The 21,075-nt window shown below is 40.2% G+C and overlaps 1 long non-coding RNA gene across 3 annotated transcripts in view; it reads right to left on the bottom strand.

Moving 5' to 3' along the window:
• Positions 1-6,556: 6,556 nt before the first annotated feature.
• The window catches only part of LOC115609618, a 254,133-nt gene continuing 239,614 nt past the window's right edge, over positions 6,557-21,075 (bottom strand). For all 3 annotated transcript variants that reach the window (XR_003991925.1, XR_003991924.1, XR_003991927.1), the window contains 2 exons: positions 18,426-18,508; positions 6,557-12,377 (listed from right to left, as the gene is read on the bottom strand). This is a non-coding gene — a long non-coding RNA (uncharacterized LOC115609618). The remainder of the gene's footprint in view (positions 12,378-18,425; positions 18,509-21,075) is intronic.

The following is a 21,075-nucleotide window of genomic DNA, read 5'->3' as shown; positions in this document are numbered from 1 at the left end:
TCAGTAGCCACTGGCTACAACCATGCATGAGAGCAGCCTTAAGAATCCCTGAACGACATGTAAAGTAAAACAGCATCAAGTGGAAAGCCCAATCACAACACTGTATTTTCTTTTACCACCTTTTCCCCATTTTGTTTAGATGGACACACGTAATTACTTGCCATTTCAAGCTCTTGAGACTATAGACGGATGTCACAAACCAAGAAAATAATAGATACTTGCTGCATCTGCGGCATATAAAAGAATGCATGTGAGAAATGCCTGGTGTAAAGAACTCCATTCACATCTGAGTTGCTATTTTTGCATTTGTCTCATTTAGGTTTTGGTTATTTTTTTTCTCTTTAATTGAGTTTCTTCAAACCATGCCCTCTTCTACATGACCTTTTTGATCAATAGCCCTTTGTTGTGCTGGGAGGCCTTGGCAGTAGAGGACAGAATCAATACAGCTAATCCTTATCTAATGTTTACCTTTAAACTCTTTGGGTCTTGGCACAGGTTTGAGACATTTGTTTTGCTTAGGTTTTATAACTTTAAATGATGAGCATTGCTTGAGAACATGGTCTCCTCCAGAGATCCCAGAGTTCTCGGCTGACATTCCCCTCTGCTCCTGCAGTCACTCCCATGTCTAGCCCACTTGCACTTTTCTGCTTCACCACCTCAAAATTAATGAATTACCTCAGCTTTTCTGATACATCTTTGGCAAGTCAATGAAAGTCAGGCTGCCAATATTTTCATGTGGTAAACAGGCTTCTCCCTGTCTTTTTAAGTGTAGAAGACATTTTTGTGGGGAGAGGACTCTAGAAGACTCTTTATCAGATTCTGCAGTTGCCCATCATTTTAAAAAGCAACTCCAAATGTTTTTGGTCACTATATTATCTTTTCACAGAAGTTTTACTGACAGAAGCTTGTGGCTCATTTTCAACTGGCAAATCAATATGAAACTTTCTGTTCTTCCTGTCGTTAAGAAAGCCTGTTACCCTATATGTTAAGACCTATTATTGTTTCAGATATTGCAGTGTAACACTACATCCCTGGCAGCCTCTAGAACAAAACCATTAGACACATGGGACCCTCTCTCCCCAGCAAATATATCTCAAAAATAAGTACTTCATTTAAGCCTAAACAGCCTAAAGCATGACTCATACCCCAGTGAGAGACAACTATTTGAAAACTTGAGGGCTGCTATAACTGACCACAGCAAGGGCAAAGGCATCAAAAATAAGCCTAGTGCTACAATTGCAGATGCAAAGCAAATTAATACTCCCATAGAGGAAAGCCAGACCTGCCAGGCTTCCCAAGCCTCCGCAGGAGGTTTGGCTCCTGCACCACCATAAGGACAGCCTGGGGCCAGGCATGGAGACCCTGGCCCTTGGAGTTACGCACATTGCACTTCAGAGGGTTGTTGATAGTGTGAAATCCTTGGGCTAAGCATTTCTGTTACCAACCAGATCTGTCCCTTTACAAAAAGTAACTTACTGTTTTCTCTGAACTAAGTTTTCACAAATTTGAAGGTCCTCTTGGTGTACTTCAGAGCTGTAAAGTTAAGCTAAAAAAAAGGTATTTCATGTTGATTTGGTTTGGTTTTTTTTTTTCCCTTTTTTTTTTTTTTAATTAGCACACATACAGTTAAAAAGCCTTCCTGCAATGTTAGATCCAGTTATTAAAACTACCTCTAAACCTCTGAAATTGGTTGGGTTCTTAAAAAAAAAATAATTAAAAATTGTACTGCCTTGCCCTTTTCCCCCTCCCTAACAGCAACTCATGAAAAGGTGCGAGTTAACAACTGTTGAAATGCTACATAAATGCTCTAAAACAAACCAAGAATTTATATCCAAGTAGATATAACCAAGTGAAACTCGCTTTTATCTTCACAATGTGCAATAGCATACTAGTGACTGATCTATTGCTGATGAAAAGGAAAAAAGAATACAAGAAAAAGCCTTTTCACAGTTCAATAGAAAGTTACAATATTTGAGATCTGAATAAAAAGTCAAGTAATGGCTTTGCAGCTTTTGAACTTTCACATGTTTCAGATTTTTCTAATGTTTGTGTGGATTAAAGAGATTCACATCTCAATGGCTGGGGCACCTCACATTTTTTCTGGATCAGGTTTAATGATTTCCACACTGTAGAAATTTCACTTTGTATGAACACACCCTGAATTTAAGGAATTTTTCATACTTAGGCGAGTATTTTCCAGTATGTTTCTTTTTATGTTAACTCTGTCAAAGGGCACAGTGTCTGCATCATGGGAATGAGCAACTCCTTCAATTTCACACATCAATACCCTGGGCCTTTTCAGCATGCTTTTCTTTCTAGATCCAAAAATGAGTTAAAGTGGGGGTAGAGGGAGTCAGGAGACAATAAAATAGAAGACATACATATTTTTTTACTTCTGTATATTATCTCAACCTGGATCCCAGAATAAAAAGAAGAACCATTTATTTCGGTAATGTGCAAAGTTCATGGTTTTAAATCTACAACTATACGCTTTTTATTTCTCTTAAAGATATTTCAGAGCAGGATTGTGTGACCCAAAGAGAGAGAAGAATCTCTGATGTCCATCCAGGTCACAGAGAAAAATCCCCCTGCATTTTATACCCTTTGATTTAGGATTAAGGGGTGACAAAAAGCTATTTTATCCTTTCTAAAAAAAAAAAAAAGAAATTCATATGTGCATGTTTGAATATCTTATATTTTAGTGGCTATCAGGAAAGCATGGGTACCATATAGAATCTAGAAATAATCACAGACCTCGTAAAAACCAGCATGTATGTTAAGTCCTTATGGCTCAAGGGGAACCAAATGTTTAAAGATACTTGCACACAATATATGTGACAACATACAGTGTAAACTGTTTGAGGCCTGTGCAGAACTGAATGTACTAGATGAACAGTGGGGAGGAGTGGGTGAAGGTGAGCGGTTCTAGTTGTAGACCCACGGAGCAAGATAATTTCAGAGGTTTGACTGAATTTATTGGTCTCCATCATTGTGCAGCACTGAAGTACAGCCAAAACTTCACTGCCTTGCATTTCTTCTTTCTCTGCAACAGAAATGACCAAGCCATCTAGAAATCTTCAACTACAGAACACTGCTGATCCAAAAACCTGGCTGCCTTCTGATTTTTTTGCATGCTCCAAACTCAACATTAGTATGGCAGCCAGGACTACTGAAGGCTATCAGGAAGCCAAGGTGTGTGGAAGAGAGCTGGTTTAACTAAAGGGTATTACCTCTCCTTACAGTCACTACTGAACTGAAAACGGTGTCAAGTTGGGCTGAGCAAAGATGACTACCAACCGCTGGCAGCACTTGAAACTTTAGAGAATCTCTCTGGAGAGTTGTGCAAACAGGCACCATGCCCCAGTCAGTCTTGCTCTCCCAGCTGCTCCACCAGTGCCAGGATTTCACTCAGTCTCATAGCTCTGATTTCAGATGATCTACTGTTCAAAAACACACAACCAAGTTGATCTGCACAGCATCAGTTCCCTGTCCTGCTTCTTTGGAACATACCATTACATGAATACCTACTTTATGAAATCAAACATAATCTGTCTGCTTGGGCTCCTTGGCTTGCCATTCACTTGTTTCTTCTAAAAGAAATGAGATTACTCTCCTAAAACAAAGGAAAACATTTCAGAGGGCAATGCTTAATCTTCATGTCTCATTTTTCAGCTAAATTCATATCAAATGTGAACTGACATTGCAAATATAGGCACCAGAGGAGACTATTTTCCATGTTTGCAGTATCTCTTCACACCACAAAAATGTTGAGAATGGTGAGTACAACGCCAAGAAATCAAAGTCCATTGCAAAGACAAGTGTGCTACTTACTCACTGGCTGTTAACAGAAAACACTTGATGGAAACGAGATCAACTGACTGTGACAGAGCAAATAGGGCACTGAAATGCACTGGAATTTCTGTTTCTTTATTAAAAGTATGTGTCTATAAAACTTATGAAAGGACAGAATCTTTCCAGCCGAGGGGACAGAAGTTGTGGTCTCAACCCAAAGTTGTAAACAACCATAGGTTTGAGTTTCAAAGGAGTAATGTGAAGAGCTGCTGGAGATGATTTCACTAGCAATTTTAGCTTAGCTAAAAAGTTGAGTGTATGTGCCTGTGCAGGAATAGCAGGGGAGATCCATAATACATTACCATCGTTAGAGGTCATCAACAGGAGATTTAAACTAAGATTCATCAACCATTTTTTTTAAGCCTAACCAAACCAAGTATGCAGCACAATGCACCACCTCCTCCATTCCACATGGTTTTCTGAATTATACAAATATTGCACAAAATCTACCACCAAGGTAGTTTACTAACTGCCATTATTTCAAATGCCACCAACCTTGAAATATCAAAAAAATTTTGAACTCAGAAAAAACTAATTACTGTGTCTGTATGTAACAAAGAAAACATGGCAGACAGACAACTGTGGTATATCTACCTCCAAATGAATAACTCCATTAAATATTGGTGTAAGCACTGCTTATGCAACACTTGAATATCCAAAAAAAAAAAAAAAAAAGAAAAAGGAATCCACCATTAACTTCAGAGATGATAACCGTGTAAGTTGCTAAAGAGCTAGAAAGCATTTCTTTTGAGAAATTGTTGTGTTCTGCCTCCCTTTACATTTCTATGAACCTTAGCTTTGTAGGTCGAGACACCAGCCATCTCATTACCTGAGTTTCTGCAGCCTGTTAGAGACCGGATTCTCTTTGGCATATTTGTTTTTTTCACTTGTCCCATTTCATTCAAAACGAAAGGCATTTCATGATGAAAGCAGAAATATTTGGAACAACATAACTATGGAGACTAACCACAACTCTACCTTATCTGTTTGTTAGTGAAGTGATATTTTCCCACATTTTCTCATACTTAAGAGCAAATTTATAGTATATTGCTCAAAAAAAGTGAGCTTTCAGAGCATTTTCAGAGGAACAGAGGTTTGAGGGTTTGGGGTTTTTTTAAGTAGAAATAGAAACACCACACTTTGGATCAAAAGCACAAAAAAAGATACGTTCAGGAGAAAATACCAGAGATGAAAGTCTGGCCCCACTGAATTCCAGGATGAAACAGCCATTGGTTTCAACAGGGTCATGATCTCTGTCAAGATCTGAGTCTGGATTCACTTTTGAAGTAGGTGTGGCCTAAAAGCAAGAGGGAAGAATTAATGATAATATAAAATATATCTCTCCCTCTTAAACAGCCCATCACACATTTCATTTTACACTGCTATTAACTACAAAAAGGGCACTAGTGGTTATGAAAACCATCCATGTAAGTACACTATACTTTCACCACCCTATCCTTTTTGTTATCTTTGTATTACATAATATCATGATTTTTTTGTTACTGGTGGTAAATGGGATGACAGCATTAATGCAATGGTTATGCTACATACCAGAATTGCATTAATTTTATGACAAGCCACTTTTCATCATACACAAAACAGCATGATACATCCAGAGGCACAGGTTTTGGTCCTACCCCGAGACAACTGTGATTACGTGCGATATACTTCAGTGCTGTATTTGTATAAGTTATGCTTGTGTCTTGTATACACATTCACACACACTACATGTATACAGCATTTCTGAGTGCATAGGCACACACATCCATGGATGCTGGAAAAGCCTGAACGTGGAACCACAGCAAGGCGGCCCCTGGCTGATAGCAGTATGTTACAGAATTTATCTCAGTGTTAATGGATCACAGGAAAAAATCTTGTAAGGGTTATTTTAATTTGTAAAACATTTGTATTCCCTACTGTATTGCAATAAAAGGAATGTGCCAACTGCCAGTCCTATAAGAAACATGATACAATTCCTCATACTTTCAGTTTGAAATTGGAACTGAAACACATTTGCTGCAGAAGAACTGATCTTTATGGCCTTGGCAGAAGGCGAATGCTGGGAGTCAACTCACTCCTTTCAGCTGTAATCCCTTCATGGGAATCTAGATGTGTCGCTTTATATACTGTACCCTCTGATAATTTTCAGGAAAAAGAGAAAGAATTTTCAGGAAAAACAGAAAGTTGCAATGACATCACAAAATACGCACCAAATCCTTCACTGGCCAAAACTTCAAGGTCACGAATACACCAAGCGGTACAGCCATATCACAGCTGCAAATGGAGGCAGAATTCTGGGTCTTTTGCTGGGGAAAAAAAAAATTATTGCCTGCATATGCTACCAGTAAATCAGCAGTAGCTTAGCTACCCTAGAGCATGAAACTCAGCATAATTGATCTTTCATAGCTCACAGGACAGGTCATGGTACAAGAATGTTGAACAATACAACACAATCTTTTGTAGGTAAGCAACTTCAAGGCAGGAGGTGTAAGTTGTTGCAACAATAGAAACCTCAGAGGAGATCATCAGAAAATGATTAACATGTTTTTTCAAAGGAATGTGCACAACTGACAATATTTTCAACACATTTTTCGAACTCCTCTGGCATCCTGTTTCTTACGCTTTACATACACAGAGAACTCATATTTTGATTGATTCCTTAACTCCATATTTCTGCTACTTCTAATTACCCAAAGCGTTATGATCAGATTATCCACATTAGTTTATTTGGAATAATTCCCATTACAGAGACTTTGAGAAAAGTAACCTAATTTTGAATACAATTTCTGGTACACTGAATTTTTTTCATATTTAATATGTCACTTGATGGTTTATTAAACTGTCTGATTTGATGTTTGTTACAAACATTCACTTTGTTGAAGTCCCAAACAAACATCAAGGATGCTGCTCTTTTCCACAGAGTATATGCTTCATATTGTTTGTTGCTTTTTTCGAACTCTATCTTTCTTAAGGGAATATACCAAAATAAGACAGCACACCAAAAGATGACACTATTTTTCTAGAAAATAAGTTTCTGCTGAAATTCATATAATATTGCACACTCATTTTGATTTGCTGAAGTCCAAGTTCGCTAATATCCCAGGTGAGCTGGATGTAACCACAACTGGCTACAACCAACGAGGGCAAGAACTTCAACAGACAATTACTCAAAAAGACTAGCTGTTGCTTACCATCCTGAAAGCAAAATTGGCATTTTCTCCAACAGGAACTGACTTCCATGCCAGTCCTTCTTTTCTTTTAGCAAAAAGGCTGCCCACCTGTGTAGGAGCTACTGAGAAGGCACTGGTATAAGCTGAATAGTGCCACAGTCCAGGTGGGAAGCCACAGCCACTGGCAGCATCCCATAGGAAAGCTGATCAAGAGATCAGGCTTGGATCTAAAAAATACTGTGGAGGAAAGCAGGAGCAAAGCTGCTGTTTCGTTTTCTGGAGTAACCTCTAGGGCCAGCAAAGAAGAACAAAATTACTGGGCATCAAATAGAGCCTCTCTTCACTTTTGCTTTTCTAAAAAACTGTCCCCCCATGGGACCATCAGGAAGGAGCAGACAAAGAAGTGGTGTGAGTTCAGTAATGGAATCAAAGCTAGGAAAGAGACATAAGAAATTCGAATCTCTAGGAACTGACTGCTTTGTCTCGGTCACAAAATGCATTCGAAAGCATGTGTCCATTTCCAGTTGCTTCCTCTTCATACCTTCCCAAGAAACTCCAGGGACCAAAACAGGGAAGTTCTGCATCCAGGGAGGCTGCTGGTTGTCCAGACAGATGTGCAGGCTGCTCACATCCCTCTAAAAGTTATCTCTCATTCATCCAACTATTTCAAATGAAACCATTTCAGACACACCAAGCCATGTTTTTTTTATTCTGCAATTCTGAATACATTTGGGTCCCTCTCCCTCCCATCCCCAACTGCCTCTTACTTTGAAAATTCCCAGTTCTTTGCATGGGTCATCATGATGTTTTGTCATGAAAAAGTAGTTTTAAATTATCAGCACTAAATTGTAACTTCTCTGCATGGTAAAGGATCACACAGGGGGGAATTATGGTTTAAACAAAGATCTTCTATAATTACCCATCATAACAAAGGAAATATTCATAATTACATCAAAGGATTCTTCACTGAGTATTGTTTTTATTTGCTTCCTTAGGGAGCAGAGTTCTCTAGAAAGGTAACACTATTTTAGCCAGATGTAGGCAAATAACAAAGGGCCATCTACAGAATCCAACTTCAAACCAAAGTCTGAAAAAGACTTCAAAATCCAGAAGAGATTCTCCAATCAATCTAATTACAGGCCAGGCATTGGTTCTCTGCTATGTATACAGTGCTGATACATCTGTAATATGTAAACACCGTTTCAGATGGACATGACACACAACACTGCAGCATACCCGAGGCGCCTGTCTCGGCATATAGGAGACATAGTCCGGGGATTAATTTCATCCACCAACATAAACATAGGACTAATTTTGTGAAGTACAGATAGCTAAAAATAACCAAGAGTAATGTTATGCAATAAAACCTGGTATATGTTTCGCCTTTCCAGACAAGCGAATCTGACATGGCTTCAAATAGAAAGAGGTGGCAGTCTGACCAGAACACGAAATATTTTCATTTCATTCCCTTCCAAAGAGACGGCATTTGAATCTCCCATACATTAAAGATGCATGCCCACTGTCATATCATTTCAATGGCTTAAATAGTAAGCGATGATCAAAAATTCATAATACTTCTGCCCTCCCCTGGGAAAAAAAAAAAAAAAAAAAAAGTCAAAAATAAATAGAAACAGTCTTCTGCTCCTTTTTATACATTTGAGGGAAAAAAAAAAAATAATGAGGGAGATAAATCTGCATAATACTGAACCGAATCTCTTTAATTCCAGTCAGCTTTTATCATTCAATCACTGAGTCTGTATGTGGAAAAATTCATGCTAATTCCCCCTAGCAACAGCCGCAGCCTATCAGGGGGAGCCCTGCACCAGGCAGCTGCCAGCCAGCAAGAATAACTCTAAGTAGGTCAGGCCTGCATTTCTAAAAATGCCACGGTCTAGTAACCCCACTGTCCCGTCTGTCTGCCCTGCCCCATAATAACCTCAATTGCTCAGTGACACAATGACATACTACCCTGTTAGAGCGCAATCAAATCACACTGCATTATTCTGCTGTGAGCATCGCTGCTGGATGAAGGACCTGTCGAGGGGCAGCATTAATCAGGCAGCCATTCATGTCCACTAGCACTTCACTCTGGAGATGGAGCCTGCATTAATGACCAGCTGTTTGAACCAACACAAACAAAATAATGTCTTCCACCCTGTTGGCTGTGTAGAATACACTATTCTGATCAGGCAGGTTATGCTCGTTGACTAAACCTAAGATGTAAATTAAACAGCCCCAGACAATACCAGCTTTTGTAACCTTCTATTAATTAAAGTAAGTATATTTAAATTATACTACACACAATTCAAAAAGCTATTGGTTTAATATACACAGTCATCTCCTCCTACAAATCTGTGTCCACAGTCCAAAAAAAACCCAACCCAACAAAAACCCCACCCCACTGTTTGCATAATGCGATCTACCTATCCTGCTAAATTAAAGAGTGACATAAACAGAGCTGAACTGCAACTGGCTTCTGCTGGGAGCAGGGAACCACACCAGGCTTCTAGCAGCTGGGTGGCACTAACACTGGCAGGCGTGCACGTAGAATACTGCAAAGGGGTACTGATGAAAGCCCTATAAACATCTGCCAGCCACAACATGTAGAAAGGCCAGTCAGAGCAGATTAAGCACCCCCTGCAATCTCACTACTTCAATGCTGCTGAGTTGCCTGCACAGACCTAAAAATAATTGTGAAGGTCAGAAAGCTCCTGGCAGGGTGTGGACCGGCGCCTTTAAGCGCGCACAGCTGCAGCCCTGGGGACTTCGACTGGGCTGTGAGATGCTGTGCGATGCCCTTTCCCTCCCCCTCCTCTCTTCACCAGAGAAGCCTTAACATAAACCACACCAGACCCCAGCCAGCCTTCTCTGAGGTGGTATTTCAGTATCGAATCCATAATGCAAGAACAGAATTTTGGTGTGCTTGCTTTGTGTTTAATTACACCCTTGCTTACAAACACCTCCATGCGGCTCGTTAATGTCTCCCTTCAGAGCATGCCGCCGTGACACGCAGCTGCCCGTACAGGACGGAGCTGCAAAAGGCATTTTCTAGGAAAGATGGTTCATCTGCATTCTTTTCTGAAGGATTCACACTTGCACTCGGTGAACACATGCCCTCTGACAAACCGATAATTCAGTCTTCACTGCTGCAGAATTCAGCAAGCCTTGTACATGTAAATCCATTCACATCTGATTTAGGAACACAGCAGATTCATTAATCCATTTTGCTCTTTCTTGTTTGAACCCAGCTCAGTAACCAGGTTATGACTGTCTTCCTTTGCTTTGTGGCACACATCACATAGCTATTCTTGGAGCGATACAGTCACTGACGTAACCGTGGACTCCTAATTACAAGCTGCTGACATTTTGCTTGTCTCTGCAGCTTTGAAGCTGTGAGTTAAGTCTCTCTCTTCCTCCTCCTTGCTTGCTTTAAACTGCCTGAGTTAGAAGCACACGACAGTTTCAGAAAAGTATAGGAGTGGCATAAAGTCCTTTCCAGAGCCTGCTGTATTGCCAAGGTTATTTTTCTTTAAGCAAACAGAAAACTACAGTTTGAAAGTAATAAGACTCCTTTGCCCCCAGCACAAGAATGTTATCCAACAGCTGGCTAAATATAATCCAACACACAGGGCTGCCTTTGTAGACTGGGTAACAAATAGTGGAAGGGCCAGACAGGCGTCTTGCAGGGTAGCTCACCATGACTATTGGGAAATCCCCTCATACACATTTTAGGATGACATTATGGTCTATGGATTTGTATAAAAGGAAAAAAGGAAAAAAGAACCACACAACCTCCTTCTCGATAGGCAGCTGCTAGAAGCCATGCCAAGCCCCACTAGCTGAGTGCAGCACTTGTTTTCCCCATTTCTGCATTGTTCAGACATGGCCAAGAAGAGCTGCCTATCAACCTAAACATGCCTGTACTGTGACAAATCTACCTGCTCTAAACATATGGTCTCCTCCATGCACATTCGGCAATAAAAAAATACACCCAGGTAACATTTCAGAAAAATCTATTGTCAAATACAAGTATTGCCTTTTCTCAATAGATGAAGAATTCTTTTTAATTAAAAGCTGATTTTAAAATTCTAAAAAGGAAAAAAAGAAAAAGATATAACACTGAATATAAAAGCTCAGTTGAGCATTTAGCCATCTGATGACTGTGGCAGCCAGCTGGTCTAGAAGTCATCTGGGATGCATTTATTTTGATTAGATTGATCACATTTCTATTTACAGTATAGAATTTTTCACCATACTGGATACAGCTGTGTTTATAAAGATTTTAAGATGGAGAAACGAAACCCCACAGTTTCTCACAGCACAGTGCAGAAGATTCAGTGCTTCTAGGTGTTAAGCGGAAAGGATCTGCTTTCACGTTTCTTAAAAGAATTCTGCCTACCATCTGTTTTCACAAAGTGCCACCTCAGTCAGGAAATGGGTGTAGAGCTATAGCTGAAAATACAAGCTGCAATCAAGTCTGACCTAGCGAAGTGACAAACTTCCTCTGTAAATTGGTCAGAAATGTCTTTCTTTCATGTCTATGCATGCTCGCAAACACACAAAAGCACTTACATACATATATATACACACAGAGTGCGTGGCTGCTGTTTTCTCTGGGGATATCACTGAAACCACCTAGCTCATCAGTTCCCCCCCTGAGAGCATCAGGAGTGTTCGAGCTACAATATACAGTCCCCTCCATCCATACATTGCTTTGTTAATCGAGCCATCCTCTCTGCAATAAGAATGCACAGAATCAGACAAACGGCATGTAGCATTTCTTCTTCCTCTGCATTTGCATTCGCTCGCTCTCTCCTTCTCCCATGGCTTTGCCTTAACAGGCAGGCACAACCGATACCTTATTTATCCATCTCCAGCACAACGCTGAGGTGAAACCCGACTGCAGCACTGTGGCTTCCCCATGTTAATCCTCTGGAGCAGCAGAGGCTTGATTCTTGCTGCTGATGCCCTTGTCGAGCACTGGATTACCTTACATAGTATTTCTTTAAGCTTTCACCCACCCCAACCTAGAATAACACCCCTTCTTTCTCCTCCCTTCATATCCCCCCCAAAGAAAATCCCGAAGTCATCACATATTGCAACCCTTTGCTTCGAGAACCAACAGAAAAAACGCAGCTCCATCGCTCTTCTTAGCAATGTGCAGACGAGTGAGTTTTGAGCCAGACAAGCCAGGGTGAAGCGCAGGCAGCGAGGCTGCAGCAGCCCCAGCAGCAGCAGAAACAGCAGCAGCCGCCCAGGTAAATGGAGGGAAAAGCAGGCTGTGTTGAGATCAGTGCAGCATCGTAGCTGTAGGGAAAGACAATCTCGCTTCTTCTGAACAGTATAGCTTTATGCCTGCAGGAACGGAAAAAAAGGGAAGACCCAGAATTAAAAATAAAAGCCAGAACAGTTAAGAAGAAACAATAACTATAATAAATTATTGTAACTTTATTTTTCTGGGCTTTTGGGGGTTTCTGGGAGGTGTCTTTTCCTCTCCCTCCCCAAAGTCTCCTGTGATGCTGGATGCTACTGTCCAAGAGTGCGGAGTCACAAAGGCTCACTCTCCAAAGCGCAGTGAGACCAGCATCACATGAGAAACCACATGACGCTCCCAAATCGGATGCTGATGTGGTCCACTGTTTCACTCAGGGGAAAAAAAAATCTTGACAAAAACATACCCCTCTCTAGTGGTTAGAAAGAATTTCCCGTAAAAAAAAAAAAAGGGGGGAGGGGGGTCTGGGAAAGAAAAAAAAGACCAAAAAATAAATATCTCCCTATCTATCCATCTTCAACACCAAGGCTTCAGGAGGCAGGAGAATGCTGTTCCACAGACACTAGCTGGATGGCAGCAATATTACTTCCAGGCTACGTTATTCAAAGCTGATTCCACTTAAGTGAATTCCTGAAAAGCATACTCCATGTCTTCATAACATGAACAGGCTCAGAAAACCAACTCTGTTATCGTTCCCTGCAACCTGTATCTAAATCTGTGTTCTGAATAATTTATTTGAGCCTAATAAGCTATTTACCACGACCACTCCTTTTCCTACTCAGGCCCATACTCATGAGCGACTACAACAGGAAACAGAGGGGTATTCACTGTCTTCATAACTGGTAATTTTAGTAAACACACTGCCCCATAAATAATCAGGAAAAAACAAGAAGGCGGCTTTTTTCCTCACATATGGACATGACACGGGTCTCTGGTTTGCAGATGGTGGCAATGTTTTCCTGACATTGCTGACTCAGAAGCTTTCAATCCAAATCAAGAAGCAAACTCTTGTCTGCCAATTCCTGCAGAGGTGTTGTGCCCCATTTTTTAACGCAGAAACATCTGGACATCCCTGGCAGTCCCCGAATAAGGGCGTGCAGCTCCGCAACGCTGTTCATAATCAGGGCACCAAGCAGTTAACATCCTTGGCTCTTTTACCATCTTGCCTATAGGAGCATGGAACCGAGGGACTGGCTCGCTTGAGAGACAAAAGCAGAAAAGCTGACCTTGATGATCGATGGAACTGCTGCTGCATAAAGTTATCATCCAACAAACAGCGGTTTGTAGCTTGTTTTATGCCTAATATTTGTTCAAGTGACAAAGCAGGTGGCACAGAGTCCTCCATCCCCTTTGTTTGCAAAGCCGGGCACCACCTCTCAGTGCTGCGCTCCCTGGTTCATTGCACTGTACACGGTGTCAGGGAAATGTAAGAAGATAGCTGCCGTGAATCCACACAGCTGCTTTGCACAGGATCCCATTGCAAGCTCCAAAGTTATATGATGGAGATCGAGCACAGAATTCCCCAGGAGAGAGATGTCTAGCACGCACACGGGGAAGCGTAATCAGAGCAGAACCCAAGCGCTCTTTCATGCCGATTTCAACCTCCCCAACTGTTCACGCAATAGCAGATTGCAAAATTTTGCACAAGGCTGTTGTAGCTTGTTCTCATTGGCTCCTATCAGAAAGAGGTTTTGCAATGGGCTGCACCTAGGAGTTGCCTAAATTCCATGTAAAATCCAGTTGTAGCATTCACCCTCAGCATGCAGTTAGTGTTCAGGAGAGCCACAGGATTGCATGTACAAAAATCACAAGATTACTGCAGTCATCTGAGGGCATTTTCACGTGTGGGATTTACAATTTCAGCACTGGCAAGTCTTTGCTGGAAAATTATATTGGTACACCCAAACTCAGACTGTAGCTAATGCATATAGTACTGTGTTTTCAGATGCAGTGTCAGCTAATGTGGAGAATCAAGGCTATGGATGACTTTTTCTCAGTCCAAAGGATAAACATTACTGAGGCGGGGACTCAGTGCAGCAAAATAAGTATCTTCAGGACTTTGGATTACAAGGTAAGAGGAGCTGTCCTGCTCACCAGTCTCATTGTTCTTAACTTATAACAACCACAATAGCATGGCTCAGAGCGGCTTCTTGTCCGTTCTCATTAGTTTCTAAGACTGAGCTGCAGGAATTCTTGACTCTGTGAGCTGATGATCTTTCCCACTTGATACCCATAGCTCTTTTATCTGTTCTGATGTAGAGTCACAGATCTGTGGACGCACCAGCACTGGAAGTATTGAAGGACAGGTTGGATGGGGCTTTGAATAGGCTGGTCTAGTGGAAGATGGCCCTGCCTGTTTCTGGGTCATACTTGAAGGTACATACTTTGTGTACCTTCATAGGAGGATTTTAACAAGCTTCTGGAAACATTTATAAATACTGTAGGGTTCCTTTTTCTGTAGGGTACTTGAAACTAGATGATCTTTAAGGTCCCTTCCAACCCAAACCATTCTATGATTCTATATGTTGGTTGGAAGGGTCCTCTGGAGGTCACTTGGTGAACCCTCTGGCTATCATCACCATTGTATCAGGTCAGCTGCAACTTCGTCCTGAAAACTCCCAGATAGAGTTTCCATAACCTGTGTGTTTCTTTCATACACAGCCTTCACTGCACTGCTAATGAAAAATATTGAATTGCATGTGCTTTCCTAGATCTAACACTAAAAACGAAGTGAAGAAGTCAAGGAATGAAGAGACTTCTTGTACTCATTTACGCACCTCCAAATTGCCACCATCTGATGATCATTTTGATATTTAGATGATTCCAGTTCAACTATTAACCAAACCACTAAAACCCCAGTGAACACCCTGATAACAATTGCAATGTTCTACCATGTGTTACCCATGAGAAACAGGAGAAAAACCAAAGAGCAAATACATGTGAAACCTCAGTTACTCTCAGAAGCCAGAATTAGGACTGAACCAACATGGAGCTGGAGGATGCTGGTTTATTCAAAGTACGCAATATAGGACATGTTTTTCAAACAGACCTGAAAAAGGAACCCTACAGTATTTATAAATGTTTCCAGAAGCTTGTTAAAATCCTCCTATGAAGGTACACAAAGTATGTACCTTCAAGTATGACCCAGAAACAGAGCCATGTTAGATGCAAATGATGGGGGAGGGAGGGAAAGAGACAAGAATTACAAAGAGAAAGACCAGTCATCATCTCTTCAGTAATGTAAAATACTTAGATGAAGAAAAGCTCCTTGTGAAAGAGCCCTATGGACACAGAGCTTAAAAATCAAATTCTTACACTGAGATTCCTAGAAATAACCTCTCCACTGAATTCTTTGATAAGAGTATGGGTAACTAACTCTTTCTTCCCTCTCCAAATCTCTAACATAGGTACTTTGCCCTGTTAGATACTGTTAACTCTCAAAGTAATTCATTTGCACACTCTAAAATTACCTGTCTAAAATGACTCTCTCAGCTGAACTCCATAGCACATTTTCTCCCTCTCCTTACAGTGAATGGAGAAGTAGAAAGTTGTCCAAACAGAACAGCTGAGGGTACAGGTATGAGTTTCTGGTTGGCATAATTTCTGCCTGAGTTCACATGAAAGCTTTTGGACTGGAAGATGTGGAAGGGACTGGGCTTATTTTGGATGTTGCCTTGACAGCTTATGAATAGAAATTTTCCCAACACCGTTTTAGTGCTGGCATTTGATGATCTGTTCTCAAACATTTGATCATAAATCCTGCTCCGTATTAGTGCAGCTTCATGCTACCTTAGGAACACACTAACTACCTTGGATTTGATGTAACTCTCCACAGGGAACAGGCTTTGGAGTAAAAGATTCAGCAGCAGAGTAGACTCTAGATCAACAGGAAGAATTAGAGCAATATACAGAGAGCCCAAACTAAGCAGAATTCATGACTGCTTAAATGCTACTGAATTTCTGTGGAGTGATTTTCAGGTGCTTTTTAACCAGATGCAGTACACTTCTTCATATGGCTAATTATCTGCTTGGTACAGTATTCCATTGCAACTGTACTGCAAGAGGATCTCTATGAGTCTAAAATTCATCAAACATCACTGAAAATGAAACTTTGGATCCCAGCTGTGAGAAAGTTGCACTGTTACAGAGAACAAGACTTAAATCTTTTCAACCCCAGACAAGAATTAGGACTCAAAAGAGGAAAGCTACTCAACCTTTAGCACGCCAGCTTTTCCTTTTGGGGAAAGTCCCTTTTGGGTCTTACTTCCTAAAGTCATAGGAAGCAGAAGCAGTTGGCTAAGCATAGCATGGGCACTGCAGGGGCTGGTCAGAAGTAACAGAACTTAAACCAAACAAGTTTCTGGCCAATGGTTTAACACGAATTTAGCTTTTTGCTTATGACAGCCAAAACCTGACACACTTGCATAGTGCTAAACAGTGCCACCCAGGAAGCAGGAACAGAAAACCAGCAGAAACTTGGAGAAATGCTGTAGTTCAACTGAAGCAGAATGCCACTAATGCACCTGTACATATCAGAAAAATGCATAGTTGCTAATTCTGGTAGAAACATGCAATTGCAAAATTCTGCAGGGAATGTTCTATTTGAATGCTTGATGATTTTCAGCCAGTATCAGCCTTTGGGGTTTGTTTTTCAATGACCTTTCCCTTTGTAGTCTGCAAATAGAGAAAGCATTATCATTAGGCTTGAGATTTCAACCCAAAAGCCAGGCAAAACTCGATGTTTCACTGAACTTGAAACCTCAAAGAGAAGCTCAAGCGTGCAAACCTTATGGACTCAAACCAAAACAAACATATGTCAGTGAACAAAAACCACAGAGCTGCGCATGGGTCTAAGTACTGAGCCAGGCTGGCTACTGGCCAATGCATGAAGTGCCTTACGCTTCGCACAAAATACCAGTAGATGTTTAGTGACCACAAGGTATGCCTAGACACACACTGCCATAGTTTAGAGACGCTCAGGTCAACTTTATCTGAGAGTTAAAGCCCCAGAAGCAGTTTCTCTTCAGCATACAGAGCTCTTCATCAAGGTAAAATACCCTGTAAGGAGTTTTGTGTGACAACAGCTAAGCTGCTTGGTACTTACGGGTTTCTTCAAAGCCATCTCCTGATATTGCTACATTGTATGGCACCTGGAATGAAGATCTAACTCTGTCGCATACAAAAGGTATGCTTTGGTTGTCCATCTGATTAAAAAACAGCCACAACTCCACCTTTTGGTAGTTTTCAATAGAGTATGTCTAGACCATCTTAGTGAAAGCATGTAAAAAAAAAATAGGGAAATGCTGCTTTTGCATCTTCAGCACAAAGGCCTTTGTCACAAGAAACTGGTGAAGCACAGTTCTGTGCTTCTTTCTTGCAGTCATCTGGAACAAGATCAATTTATTTGAATCCACTGATTATTCAATACTAGTCTTTGAAAAATTTGCCACTTTAATTCTAGGGTCTATGGATGCATGATGGACAGTTTATTGCAATTAGCCTCCCAAATTTTCAGCTATTCCAGATGATAGCACTGACCACATACATTTGTATTTCTCAGCTCTTTAATCATAATATTTGAGATTCTGTTTCCAGTGTGAGTACAAATACTATGTTTAAAATTTGAGTGACAGTTTCTCAGTATTTACCCATGTTTGATCATTGCATGCTAGAAAACGCCTATGCACTTTAGAGGTCTGAGTCTACATATCTTAAGTCCTGTGCTGATGGATTCCTACAAACTGTTTGTGTGAGAAAGAAGACTTCAGAAGCAGTCCTGGAGGGAGGCAGAAGTATGGGAATTCAACAGAGCAGAACATGATACATCAGTGTAAATGCAACTAAATGATAATCAACACTGAAAAAATACACAAGTTTCTCTGCATTTGTGCAAGCTTCCTAAGGTTAATATTCCCATTATTATTCTCACTTACTAAAAACTGTTTCCTCCAGTTAAGTTAGCCCTCAGGGCCAAACTCTGCTCATGGTTCAAAAACAACTGACATGACGTATATGCCAGTGCAAAGGGGGTCAGGCCATAAGTTAATGTAGAGTACTGTAATTATTGTAATGATGTAAAAAGCAAATAAAATTTGTGCAGAGGATTTGGAAGAGTGCGTTAAAACACATACCACTTGAACACACAACTTGCAGGAACATAGCGATGCTTCATTAGCCCACTCTTCCACTCTTCTTATCATTGTCTTCAAAATTCCTGAAAGTGTAAGATGACATTCTTTTAACATAATTATGGAATAGTTGATTGCTACAAAACACATCACCTAAGTTACATCACCAAAATCATGACCACTGATCTGGGCCACAAATCTTCCATTAGATTTGCATTCAATTTGCATCATGACTTTGATTTTGACTCCCAAACTCAAAAGTTGCTTTGTTTAGTAAACCTGCACTTTAATAAGACAATCTAGAATGAACACAGAAATTCCTTATGTAAATACCCCGATTTCCTTAAAAAGTCTTACAGTCATTAGTACGGGTTGGTGAACACAGAACACTAGGAAAAGTGATGCAAATGCCAGAAAACAAGGAAATTGTGCAATATATCAGTTCTTCATACAAATCAATCAACAAATCCTAACGTGTTCTACCAGCCTGTGAGAAAACTGTCTGATGAAGAAATTACGTGAGAGCTGCACATGCAATAGCTAGAAGCCTATGAAGGGTCCTGAACTGCTCAGCCAATTAATATCATGCCTACATAAAAATTAAATAACTGATAGTTTGAGTTTTTTTAAATTATACTGTACGCAACGAAAACCATTCAGGAACACATTACGACCAACTCCTTACTGAAACTGCTGACAAAGCAGCTAATAGCTGGTCTTGGGCAAAGGACTGGTTTCCTTTTGTTGGCTGCCCAGTTTTAGACGGGTATTTTACATCAAACACATTACAAGTTCAAAGTGGAAGAACTATGTTTTTTCACCTGTGAGTGGTTTCAACTTAGACTTCAACATTACTGTCAGGAAGTCGGTTTTTCCATGCTTGTTACTGTAAACAAAGATTTCATGGCATGTCTCCAAAAGTGATAGAAGGTCAAGGACCAAACTGCAAGAGCTACGGACTGCTTCCAGAAGCCAAAGGCACAACGCAGAAGTGAGAATAATCACACATTCAAACCCTGTTTGATGTTCTTATCACACAGGAGTTTGGGCAGCACAATGAACACGTGCAAATACAACCTTGCATACTTTTTTATTATACATGTATCCATATAACTATATATACTTACATATATATTTTTATATAGCCTTACACATATTTTTAATATATATATACACATATATAAGTGTACGTATCTGGCTGAAATGCTGAGTGAACAAGTAGGGAGAAGAGCCAATAGCATCACTTATTATTAACATTGCCTCCTGCTCACTTTTTAATTCGTGCTTTGTCAAACCTCAGTCCTGCCTGTGCTTGGTTTTATTTTGTCTCAATTTGTAAACTTACAGTAAAATAGTATTAGATATTTCTAACAGTCCTTCTTCCCAAACAATATTTATTTTGACATGTTCTTTGTAAAGCATCTGCAATTCCAAGAGCCAGAATTTTGCAAGCATATATCTTGTTCATGATGGTGTTACTTTTGCTGCTTCTCAGATATGAACCCAAATTTGCCAATGTTATAGCTTTTTTTGTTTGCTTGGTTTTTTGTTTTTTTTTTTACACCTAAACCTCTTTTGGAAGGATGAATATTATTTTAGTGAACAGAATTCACCCCCTTCTGCCCTTGCATGAGACTTGTAACATTACTTAACTATAAAAAAGTTCTGTACATGCATTTTCGTCTCCAGCCCCCAAGGTATTTACAACCACAGCTGAAGACAGTAGAAGTTTTCTTCTGATAGTACAACAAAGAACACCCCAAATCGAATACCCTAAACTGGTAAGACTCTGCACTACCGCATCTATACGTCAGTTTTATGTCTGTAAAACAAGGATAATTTCAGCCTTTCATGTCATGGGGATATGACAAAGATTAATAATTTTGTGGATCAGTAAGATAATGCATACATTAACTGATGACAAAAAACACCTCTCTTTGGAACAGAGATCTCAGAGCACAGTAAACAGAAAGACTAAAAAAGGCAAATGTACAACAATTTGCTATATCCATCCTGCTCAGGGGAAGAGATGGGAACTTCTAGGAAAAGAAAGTATGTATGATCAGGCATGCAGAGAGCGAATGGTCATATACAAATGTGCACATTACTGAGGGACGGTTTTACTGCTGGTGTTTCTTCATGTTTGTGTCCGAAATCTTATAAAAGTTCTTCTAACTTACCTGTGTATGTAATATTATAAATGGTGTACTGTAGGTCATTATTTGTGCCATAGGAAGTAGCAGTGTGCATATTTCTTTTGAACTATAAACCTTAACCTTTCAATTACTTTAACAAATGCTTCTTAACCGCAGTCCACCTCCACTGTTACTGTGCTAACCAAGCAGTATTCACCACAACACTACAGCCTCAGGTTAACAGGAGAGAGGAAGGAAGGCTAGAAGATGGAGTATCATCAGGAATGAAAACAAAGTCAGAAGAACAAATTGAAGAAGAAAAGCAACATCTCAAATTTATTCAAAAACCCTAAAATTAGATCTATTTAAGCTCATGTACTAAACACTTGCTTACATTCTACAATCTTCAGTATGACAGAAGCACATACCTAACTGGTCTTTGCTGGTAAAGACCGTTTTCTGAGCAAGGACTACAGCATCCAGAATGCAGACGTTATACTGGCTGAGCAATGTAAAAG

The sequence above is a fragment of the Strigops habroptila genome, chromosome 1, assembly GCF_004027225.2.
Source record: "Strigops habroptila isolate Jane chromosome 1, bStrHab1.2.pri, whole genome shotgun sequence".
NCBI classification, from domain to species: Eukaryota; Metazoa; Chordata; class Aves; order Psittaciformes; family Psittacidae; genus Strigops; species Strigops habroptila.
The sequence above is the reverse complement of the archived record's forward strand: the minus strand, read 5'-3'. Positions and strand labels throughout refer to the sequence as shown.